The 11,077-nt window shown below is 48.9% G+C and overlaps 1 long non-coding RNA gene across 2 annotated transcripts; it reads left to right on the top strand.

Annotated features, from left to right (window-relative positions):
- Positions 1–998: 998 nt before the first annotated feature.
- LOC123569549 (uncharacterized) lies at positions 999–8,170 on the top strand. 2 transcript variants are annotated; one of them, XR_010582041.2, is made up of 5 exons: positions 999–1,176; positions 3,056–3,179; positions 5,351–5,419; positions 5,515–5,793; positions 6,281–8,170. It is a non-coding gene; the product is annotated as an uncharacterized lncRNA (long non-coding RNA). The 2 variants fall into 2 exon arrangements; XR_010582042.2 differs by lacking the exon at positions 5,515–5,793.
- The last annotated feature ends 2,907 nt before the right edge of the window (positions 8,171–11,077 follow it).

Raw genomic sequence — 11,077 nt, 5'->3', positions numbered from 1 at the left:
GAGCTGACTTGGGAGAGGAGGCACCGCGGAGCTCACAGCCACCTCAGAAGCCTCCCACAGACATTGTTCTTTGTTTTCATTAGAGGAAGAACTCAATTAAAATAATTACAGTGACAACAAAAAAAATCACAGAAGAGAGAGAGAAAAAAGGAGTTCAGTTAAATGCAAATATATTCAGAATGATGTTATGAACTCAGCTCACCCCTGTAAAATTACCCATTAACCATTACACGCTAATTATCCACCTTTTTATTGTTTTAGAAAAGAAGAGATTCATTCTTCTTCCAACTGAACAGACATCCAGAAATTGATGCCTGGCCCTTCAGGGTGGACCAAATGCCCCACCTTTTGATTAAATTATGAGGAACCTGGGATTGTTCCACAGAGCTGAGAGCTTTGCCTCAAACAACAAACAAACCCACCAAACTGAGTCATGGTTTTCCATTATGGATATCTTTTCCCCCTTTTTTCCAATAGGGTGATTTGTAGTGGAAGCCCAGGCACCTGTTTGGGGTCTGTCTCCACCTGCAGGGATGCCGGAGCCAGGGAGGGTCTGATGCTTTTACGATTGGCATCATTTCCCTCCCTGATAGTGGTGGACTCAGTTCTCTTCCTCTGCCTGGTGGGCTGCTCTTGGCACCAGCTCCATGCTAAGCCAGGGACGTCGAGTCCTTGTTGCTGCATCAAGGACAGGGGCGGGCACCCTGCAGCCCAGGCCTCTGGGTAATGGGTGAGGTAGCAGGTGAGGGGGAAGGTTGGACATCTGGGGTCAGGCAGGACCAACCCTTGTGTCTATGTAGGAGACTCAGTCTGGAGTCCCAGAGCTGTCCCGTTTTCAAAGTCAGCTCCACCTGCAGGATGTGGATTTCCTGCCATTTTGACATTCAGATGGAATCCTTCAACCCCTCTTGTGTATCTAAGAAGAGCCCAGAAATCCTTTGTCAAACCACGTGTTTCAGTTTTGGGTGCGGAAGATGTGATCACGCCACTCACGGAGCAGGATGGGGCGGGAGGCGGCGGAGAGGAGGGGAGAGCTCTGTCTCAGGTGCTGTCTGCATGTCACCCTGTGGCTCCCCTTCCCAGCAGTTCTGGGGGCGGGGGCAGCGTCATCCCCTCCACAGAATAGATGAGCAAACCTCAGGCCTGGGAGGGCGGCTTGTTCAAGGACACGCAACAGTAAGTGCTATTTTCCAATCCAGGTCTGTGGAGCCGCAAGCTCACGATCATGCCCTGCTCTGAGATGCCCCTCAAGCACAACGTTGCATGGTCTGGGAAATTGGGGTGGGTGTGTGGGTGGCTGTCTGAGGCCCTGAAGGTCCCAGGGGCCATCTCCAGCAGATGCCAACAATGAAGGTTCCCCAGAGTTAGCAGTGAGGTCCTTGTCCTGGGAAGCGGTGGGGGGTGGGGGGGGCTTAGCAGATAGAGATGTTCCCAGACGCCCCGGGGGTCTAGGAATTCCTGGCTTGTGGATGCCAGCCTCTGCTTCCTGAGCAGGGGGCGGGGGGGGGGCAGTGATGGGGAGGGGTGGCCGGGTGGGCGGAGCTATCCTGAGGGAGTGCCATTCACATGCTCCTCGGGCACTGACCACTGCTCTGTAGGAGAGTCCTGCTGCCTCCGTCTCTCCTCCACTCCTTTGGGGGTCAAGGTCACACCTTGGCCTTTACATCTGGACTCCCCCAGTCTGCTCTCTGCTGTCAGCAGCCAGCCTTGGTGGAGCTGCCTACCGGTACTTATGCTCCCTGGCACCTGGACATGACCCTGCCTAGTCCCCCATACCGGCTTATTCTGTTTTGTTCTTCGGGGGCCATATGGCCCTACCAGCTCTCTGCGGAGGGTTTTCTTACACAGATGCATGCCAGGTTCCCAGTCTCTTGCAGAGGAACGCTGGCCACTAGGGAGAATTGAGACCGTCTTAGAGATGAATGAATGAATGAATTCACACACATTTGCCCATATCTCCTACACGCCTGGCACTGCGCTAGGCCCAGGAGGAGGAAGGTGGAAGTGGCTTGAGCCAGGTGAGCATCTTTGCGGAACGCAGGGCTGCTGAAAAGCTCTCCATGCCAGAGCTACCCTCCGGGTGGCTTTGCTGGTGAAGGGCCGGCGGCACATCTGGCGGACAGGTGCGTATCGTCCAGGGAAGTCATCTCCTCAGACTTCTCTAAGACACGGCCAGGAGGTGGAAGACTGGACTGTCCCATCCCAAGTGCCAGGTCATCCGTTGAGCACAGCCACCCACATGCACACAAAGTCCGCAGAGCAGACAAGCTGGAAGAACGCCTCTGTTCCCCAAAAACTAATGTCACCCAGGTCGGTCAAATACCGAGCCCGGGATTAATGTCCACCCAACACATGCCAAGTGATTAAGGCAGGCCCCGGAGACTAGGAACTCACAGGCAGGGAGGGCCTCTCGCAGGAGCACCCGAGATGACATGAGTGAGGGAGGACCGGGTGCTCGTGTATATACAGCCTACAGTGTCTCAGGAGGAGCAGAGAGGAGTGCGCAGGCTGGGTGTGCTGGTGTGCGTGCAGGGAACCAAGGGCTTTGCACTTCACTGAAGAGCAACTAAGTGAGTTCAAATCATGGTTTTTGAAAGCCTTTCCCTCCTCCTGGGCTGAGCGGGTCCTGGCTTGGTCCTTGACCTCATCATGCTGTTGGTTCTGCACACACCAGAAGCCGCTAGGAAGGAGGAGACCACTGCGGGGCCGTTGAAGGCACCTTTTGTTCTAATCTGAGTGGTGGGAGGATTTTCTTGCTGTGACCCACTGTCCGCTGATTCCTAAAGGTGGAACAAGTTGTGTAAGAGAACGAGTCCTTCCCACCCCCAGGGAAGCAGGGTAGACATGGTTGAATAGACAGCTGCCAATCTGAACTTAGAGGGGCATCCCTAATCCACAGCAGGGACTCAGGCATGGGGGAACCCGGCCCCTTCTTCCCACCTCTTCTGCCTCTGGGATGTCCCTGGAGGATGTGCGTTCAGTGGGGAGCTGGAGGGAGCCTGGAATTTCAGATGTTGCCATTTTCCATGTGATACAGCATGCCATACATTTCTAGGTGCAACTTGGGTCTTCCTTGCTTGTGAAAATGTATCTTCGCTTTGCTGAGCCTCGCATGGCCGGGTGAGTTATGGGGAGGAGAAGCAGCCGGACAAGGTGGTCTTCACCCTGCAGGGCACCAGGTAGGCTAATGGGCCTGGCAAGGGGCGGCCCTGCATGCAACACATTTTGCTGAGCCTCACAGGGACCCTATGCCGTGGAGGCTGCAGGAGGACCCTGGCCAGGGAGCCAGGGAGTCTGGGCCTTAAGAGCCCATATCAACACCCATCCTGGGCTACATGCCTTTCACATGAACCTCAGTGAATCCTCATAAGGGCCCAGTGAGGTGGGGGCTATTTTACAGAAGACGAAACAGCCTCAGAGAGGTTCAGTCATTTGCCTAAGGCCACACAGCTAGTATTCTGCAGTGCTGGGGTTGGAACTCAGGCAATCTGGCTCAATAATACTTGACACTGTCGACCTCCTCGATGCTTCCTGGGCCCCTCCTCCTCAGAGTGACTCAATCTGCCCCATTTCCACCCTCCAGACCAAGCCTTCCTCTGTCCCGCATTTGGTTTAAGCCATCTCTAAACTTTGTCTCCTGAGGCTGAGAACTGGCAGGGCCTTCTCCTCATTCCTGGCCCTGGCTCTGCATCCCCCAAGACCCAGGCCTGCTGATCCTCTCTCCCTGCTCCTTTTGCCTGACACTGGCACCGGTTCAGGCTTCTTTGCCTCTTGCCTCCTGGCTGGTCTTCTGCCCTTCCTTCCTGCTCTCTGTCCTGCCTGCCTTTGTCAAATGCCAGTCTGATGGGGGTTCTTCCCGCTGCACACAGGCCAAACACTGGACTCTGCGGGGCACACTCAGCTTCCAATCTGATGATCCTGCCTCTCCGCCTTGGTGTTTTATACCGGGACACGACTCAACAACCTGTTGTTCTCATAATGTACTTTGTTGTTCCATGACTCCTTTCCTTACTCGTGTTTCCTCTGCCCGGAGCACCCTCCCTCACCCTTTGTCTGCTTGGCAAACTCCTATTCATACGTCAAAACCCAGCCTCCAAGTTACCCTCCTCCATTCTCTCTCCTCGGTTGAGCTACTTCTTACTGCCTAGAACATATTCTATCATTGTCCTTGTCACTTATTGTTAATCTGCTCACCAGCATCCACTTCCCTTTGGACTCTGAGCCCCCCATGGAGGCAGACAGCGGTGCTGGCAGCATCCTGCTTTCCTATCGTCTAGCAGAGCTTGGTCTTCAGGGCTACTGGTTGAGTGGAATCGAATAACCTCAATCCTTCTCCACTCCTGCTGTCCCTTCGTCCCTCAAGGAGGCTCCTACTCGTCTGTCAACTTGCAGACATTGGGAGTCCACCTGCGGTTTATTACAGGGCTTGGGGCTCTCCTGCCATCTCCAGCTGGATGACCGTCTCTCTTGGGGCCTGAGTCCCCTGGCCACTTTTCCGCTCAAATATTTGGTCGTGGGTGAGGCCAAACACCAAGACGCCACTTTTGCTTGGTAGAAGGCATGTGTTCTAGCCAAGTTGGCTGAAAAGTGATTTTCTGCAAAGTAGAATAATTGGACAAGTGTTCCCATGGCAACAGTGTCTTTTCTGGAAACCATTTGGGGCAAGGCAGGAGAGGAAGAACCCTGGCTCTGCAGGGTACTGGGGCAGGGCCTGGCAGAAATCGTGATGCCACTTGCCTAACAGGCCACACTGCCTCCATGCCCTTTCCTGGCTCCAGGGCACCCTTTATGGCCCTCCCCTTGCTTCCTTAGGCCCCAGAGATCATTTCCATGCAATGCTGGAAGAGGTCCTGAGTGCACATATAGTTCCCAGAATCTGTCCTCTGCCCCCTCCACTAACAGAAAATAGGATTTTTATTTATTTATTTTTTTGAGACAGAGTCTCCCTCTGTTGTCCAGGCTGGAGTGCAGTGGTGTCATCTCGACTCACTGCGACCTCTGCCTCCCTAAGTCAAGCAATTCTTGTGCCTCAACATCCTGAGTAGCTGGGATTACAGGCGCCCACCACCTTGCCTGGCTAATTCTTGTAATTCTAGTAGAGACAGCATTTCACCATGTTGTCCAGGCTGGTCTTGAACTCCTGACCTCAGGTGATTCGCCTGCCTTGGCCTCCCAAAGTGCTGGGATTACAGGTTTGAGCCACTGTACCTGGCCAGAAAATACGATTTTTAATGATAGTATTTTACAGTGCCTGCATTAACAGTGTACGGGGTGCTTTCATGAGGGCCGCCATGGGATTCTCCAAAAATGACCTGGGAAGCTTTATGATAATAAAATGCCCATTTGACAGAGGCAGGAGCCGAGGCTTGCACTGATGAAGGGACTGGGAGCACCGAGGCCAGAGGTGTGGCAACGCCAGGTGGGTGCGGCCCCAACCTCTCCTGAGCACAGGGCACAGGGCACTCTCCTCCCTCCGCTGGGAGGGGTGACCTTCCCGCGGCCTCCTTTCTCCAGCTGGGGAATTCCAGTGACCACACCCTCCTGGCAGAGGTGGGAAGAGGCAGGCTGCTCCCACGAGTGGGCAGTTCTTGGCTGCTGCTTCTCATCAGCTTCCCTGTGAGATTTCATCAGCACCTCCTCCCTCTCCACTGCCTGAAGAATCCAGGGCCGCCAATCAAAACGACAACAGGATGAGGAGGCCTCTAGCCCTTGCTTCACTGTTTGTCCTTTGGTCCGGAAAGGGGTCTCGTGTCTGAGCAAGAGGCACCGTCTCGCCTGTTCGGAAGAGTCTGTGTGAGTGTGTGTGTGCAAGGTGTGTGAATATGTGTGTGAGGGTGTGTGAGTGTGCGTGTGAGTGGAGGAGCAGCGGGGGCTGGGGTGTCTCCAGAGGGCGACAGAGCATGGGCCTTGGGGGCTCTGGGAACCCCCTCTTGAGGCCCACATTTGGTGTGGAGAGAGCTTAGGGGAGGTGTGGGCCTCCAGGGAAGTGGCTGGGCTCTTCATTTCCCTCTGACAGCTCATCAGTATTGAGGTCACACCATTTCTCAGGTCAGGATGGGGATTGGGTCCCACACTCACACACTCCCAGCCCGAGACCTCTTCCCTACTGCGGTCCCAGATGCCACAGCACAGACACACACCACCCACGCTGTGGATGGTTTCTTCCAAATTCCTGACCCACAGATGTGCATCATAAAATGGTCATTTGACACCACTAAGTTAGGGGCTGTTATTTGTGCAGCAAAACATAACTGGGGCCCGTCTGCACCTGTATCTCTAGGGCAAGGCTCCCCCTGAGCTCCTGGCATGTGCACCTTACTGCCTACTGGATGCCGACTCTTCCCAAAGTCCTAAAGCTCACAGAATCTTCCCCAAGTGCATCAGCCCAGAGCGTCCAAGGTGAAGCCATTATCTTCTCGTCCAAATCTGAAACCACTGGTGACCTGGACAAAATTGGACCCAGTGAGGCCTATGACCACCTGGCAGGAGGGCACGTGCGGGCGAGATGGGTTCCAGCTGTCCATGTATGTGCTTGACCCATTTTGTTGTTGTTGTTTTGTTTTTTTTTTTTTGTTTGTTTTTTGAGACAGGGTCTGGCTCTATCGCCCAGGCTGGAATGCAGTGGAGCAATCTCAGCTCACTTCAACCTCCACCTCCTGGGCTCAAATGATCCTCCTGCCTCAGCCTCCCGAGTAGCTGGGACTACAGGCGTGTGCCACCACGTCTGGCTAATTTTTGTATTTTTTGTAGAGACTGAGCTTTGCTATGTTGCCCAGGCTTGTCTCAAACTACTGATCTCAAGTGATCCTCTTGCCTCGGCCTCCCAAAGTGCTGGGATTACAGGCGTGAGCCACCGTGCCCAGCTGCCCTTAGTGTTATGACCGGGAGGGGACATCTGCTGGAGACCAGCTGAGGTGAAGTCTTTGACCATGGCCAAAAGTGAAAGCCACAGCCCACACCTGGCCTCTCCCGCTGGGCTGGCCACCTGCAGGGACTGTGTGGCATTGGGCTCACTTTGTGCATGGGGTGCTGTGTGCCTCAGTCCCTGGAGGGGGTGGCAGCCGTGTGGTGTGCTTTGGCGATGAAATGTGAGTAGAGCAATGCTGGCCACGTCCTCCAGGGAGCATTGAATGCTTGCATGAGACTCACCAAGGCCGTGGAGGCCCAGTCATGCCCCAGAGGTCACCCAGCACCTGGTGCCCCTTCCAGGAGCCAGGAATAAACCCATGCTGTTTTTCATCCTTCGACTTTCAGCATTTCTGTGATATCATCAGGAGCATATAGTTTGATTTTAAAATATCAAGTCTGAAAATCTTCGTCTTTGAATTGGAGTATTCAGTCCAATTTTCACCATATTAGTCCAACCTTGAACACTTGTTATATATTGTTTAATAAACGTTGGCATGTTAGTTGAACATTTAATCCAATAACTGATTTGTTTGGGTTTAAACCTACCATCTTACTGTGGGTTTTATATTTATCCCATCTATTCTACGTTCATTTTTTTCTTTCCTTTCTTGCCTTTTTTTTTTTTTGGATGAAACGAGTAAATCCTATTATTTCATTTCCTCCATCGTTAGCTTGTTAGTGAAACTGTCTTTTACTATTCTTGCAGTGCTGATTCTACTTGAGGTTATAGCATGCATCCTTGATTTACTGAAGATTAATATAGAGCAAAACTTTTACCACTTCCCAGACAAGGCTGGAACTTTGGAAAGCTTTTACACTATTTACCCCTCCTGCCTTTCAACGCTATTGTTTCCTTGTCATTTAAGCCTTTATATGTTTTAACCTGAATTTTTATTTTCTATTCATTTTGTTTTACGTAGTCAAAATTCATTTACATTTGCCCAAATGTTTACCTTTCCCAGGGATTTTCTTTGTTGCCTCATTTTTTTGGTTTCCAGCTGGGATTATACTCCTTCGCTTAAAAATCTCCTCTTTACCTATCTTTTCATGTGAGTTGTTGGCAATGAATTCTTTCTTTTCTTTTTGGAGGGGAAGTCTGGAAATGTCTTTATCTTACCCTCGCTTTTATTTCTTTATTATAAGAAAGAAAAGTGTCCATTGCATGCTGCTAAATGAATAAGGTAAAAACGCACACTTACAAAACATTAGTGTAAAAGTGTGCAAAAAGATGAGAAATAAAAACACTTTACATAAACTCGAAGTCGTGGGGTCGGGGGTATTTTATATTTTTCTTCCTTACTTTTTCTATATTTTTCTAAATTTCTTATAATAATTACGTATTCCCTCTTGTAATTAGAAAAAACTTCAGGTATACTAAGTAAAGATGTGAGTCAATGCTTAGAGAAACCCGGGCACGCCGGGAAAGCCGGGAATCTATAATCTTACATCTGAGGGTTCTCTGTGCTTTAAAAAAATTATTCACCACCTACTGTGCATTTGGCACTAAATATTAGCTCTTTCTCTAGAATTTGTCTTGTAAAAATTAGAGTTTAGCTTCCATGTTATATATAAATTATTTATTAAAATCGAGCATACATTCAGAAAATCACATACATTAGAAATGCACAGCTTGATACATTTTCACTAAGTGAGCATAGCCGTGCAACCAGATCCCACATCAAGAAACAGAACGTTACCAGTTCCCCAGAACCTCCCCCTTCCCCCTCCCGCCCTGCTGCCTCCCAAGCCCCTTCTCATCACTACTGCTCCTAAGGTAAACACTGCCCTGGTTTCTGACACCAAAAGTTAGCTTGTTGTTTTTGTCTCTGCCGCCTTCATTCAGCGTCTGAAAGATTCTTCCAGGCTGTTAGGTATAGTCCTAGTTCATTCATTCTCATGGCTGCGTGACATTCAGCGTTACAAATCTTACCACAGTTTATGTCTTCTAATGCTGATGGGTGTTGAGCTGTTTCCAGGTTGGTTTGTTTGTTTCGTTGGTGTTTTTGTTTATTTATTTATCTTTTTAGTTTTTTGACAGAGTCTCACTCTGTTGCCCAGGCTGCTGGAGTGCAACGGTGCGATCTCAGCTCACCACAACCTCCGCCTCTTGGGTTCAAACAATTCTCCTGCCCCAGCCTCCCGAGTAGCTGGGACTATAGGCACATGCCACCCTGCCTGGCTAATTTTCGTATTTTTTGTAGAGACAGGGTTTCACCATGTTGGCCAGGCTGGTCTCGAACTCCTGGCCTCAAGTGATCCACCTGCCTTCGCCTCCCATAGTGCTGGGATTCCAGGCGTGAGCCACAGCGCCCGGTCTGTTTCCGGTGTCTGACATTAGTATAACAGTATTTAACATTGCCATGAACACTCTTGTGCATATCTCTTGGTGAACAAATGTTTGCTTTTCTGTTGGGTCTATTCACCTTGCTTTTGAAGGATATTTTAGTTTTCTAGTCAATTTTTAGTTTCTTTTGGAATTTTAAAGATGTCATTCATTCCACGTTTGTGTTGAGAATCAGCTGTCATTTGAATTCTTGATCCTGTGAAGCTAATGTGTTTTTGTTGTTGTTGTTGCTTCTGATATTTTCTTTTTGTCTTTGCTTTTCAGCAGGTTTATTATGATGTACCAGGGAGACTGTGTGTGTGTGTGTGTGTGTGTGTGTGTGTGTGTGTTTATAATGCTTCTGCTTGGGGTTCTAAGTGCTTCTTGAATATGTGTCTTGATGTCTTTTGTCAAGTTAGAAAATTCCCAGCCGGTATCTCTTCAGATATTGCCTCTGCCTCCCCACCTCCCTCCTCGTGGCCTGTGCCACTTCGAAACCACTGAAAACCTTGCAAACAACAGCGGCCCAGTGTGTCGAATTGACTTCTCTGGGCATCTTCTTTTCTTTCTGGGATCCCGTTGTCTCCTGATCCCTATAAATCCTGGCTTCCTAAATAGATCTGAATTCCAATGCTTGGCATCCAGCCCCATGGGATGGCTGAAATGGCTCAGTTTCTCTGTCTCTTAGGGGCTGTTGTCTGGTGAGCTTCCTGGCCCTCTGTCCAAATCATTAATGGATCAACAGACACCCCAGGAAGGAGAGAAGTGTAGAATGTCATGATTAGCCCATGGGGTCTCCCTTCACTCTGGGGTCCTGGCCCGCCTGTTCAAGTCCCCCTGCCTTGAGAGCTCCTGGGTGTCTCACATACCCAGCTTTCTAGCTCTCAGTGGGGGACTGGTTGTCCATAGCGAGCCTGTCCCCTAGTACCTCCTGATGAATGCAGCAGGGATCTCTGGTGTGCCTGTGGGCTCATTAAAAGAGAATGTAACTGTGGTTTTAGTTACAATCCCAGGAGGCCCCTGCAAGAGCTTCTAAGCCCTGAGGTTGGCATGTCCTCATGGATCAGTTCAGGGGGTTACAATGGAAACATTTGTTCTCTGAGAATCATGCCAGGGTCTTCAGGCTCCTTTAATTTATAGAGAGGGTCTACTTCGGATTTTGGAAATCCACTTGATTTCCTGTTTATTTATGAAGTGGCATTATCTATACAGCAGAAATGATAATTTATCCACAAATATTAAGCGTCATGAAGTCTATCATATAAATCTGATGAGCAACTTATGGTTGGTAATTTTAGGATTGGCACAATACATTTATATTTAATTTTAACCTTTTTTATAATTGTAAAAGGAATCTATACTCATTTATAAGAAAATTTTAGGACAACAGATATATAGAAAGAAAAAGTGAAAGCTTTCTCAATCCTATCAGTCTCAGTAACTATTAGTAATATGATATATTTTAATCTATATCATTTTCTGTGAATATTAACACATATATGTATATATGTATATATATATACATATATGTATGTATGTATTGAAAAATAGAATTATACTGTATATATTGTTCTGCAGTTTGCTGTTTTCATTTAGAAATACACTGCAGATATCTTTCTGTGCTCAAGATCTCTTGATCATTTTAAAGGTTATATAGTACTCGACTCTATGGCTGTGTCATAACTGATTAAGGGAAACCCATATTGATAGACATTTATTGTGCATAAGTTAATATAAAGCAAGATTTAAAACTAATTCCCTCAAAAATAAAGATTATCTTACATTTCCTCTATTAGGCTTTAATCAATGGTATTGTAAACAGACCTTTAAATATTGTTTTAAAGT

Source organism: Macaca fascicularis, chromosome 16 (assembly GCF_037993035.2).
Source record: "Macaca fascicularis isolate 582-1 chromosome 16, T2T-MFA8v1.1".
NCBI classification, from domain to species: domain Eukaryota; kingdom Metazoa; phylum Chordata; class Mammalia; order Primates; family Cercopithecidae; genus Macaca; species Macaca fascicularis.
The sequence above is the reverse complement of the archived record's forward strand: the minus strand, read 5'-3'. Positions and strand labels throughout refer to the sequence as shown.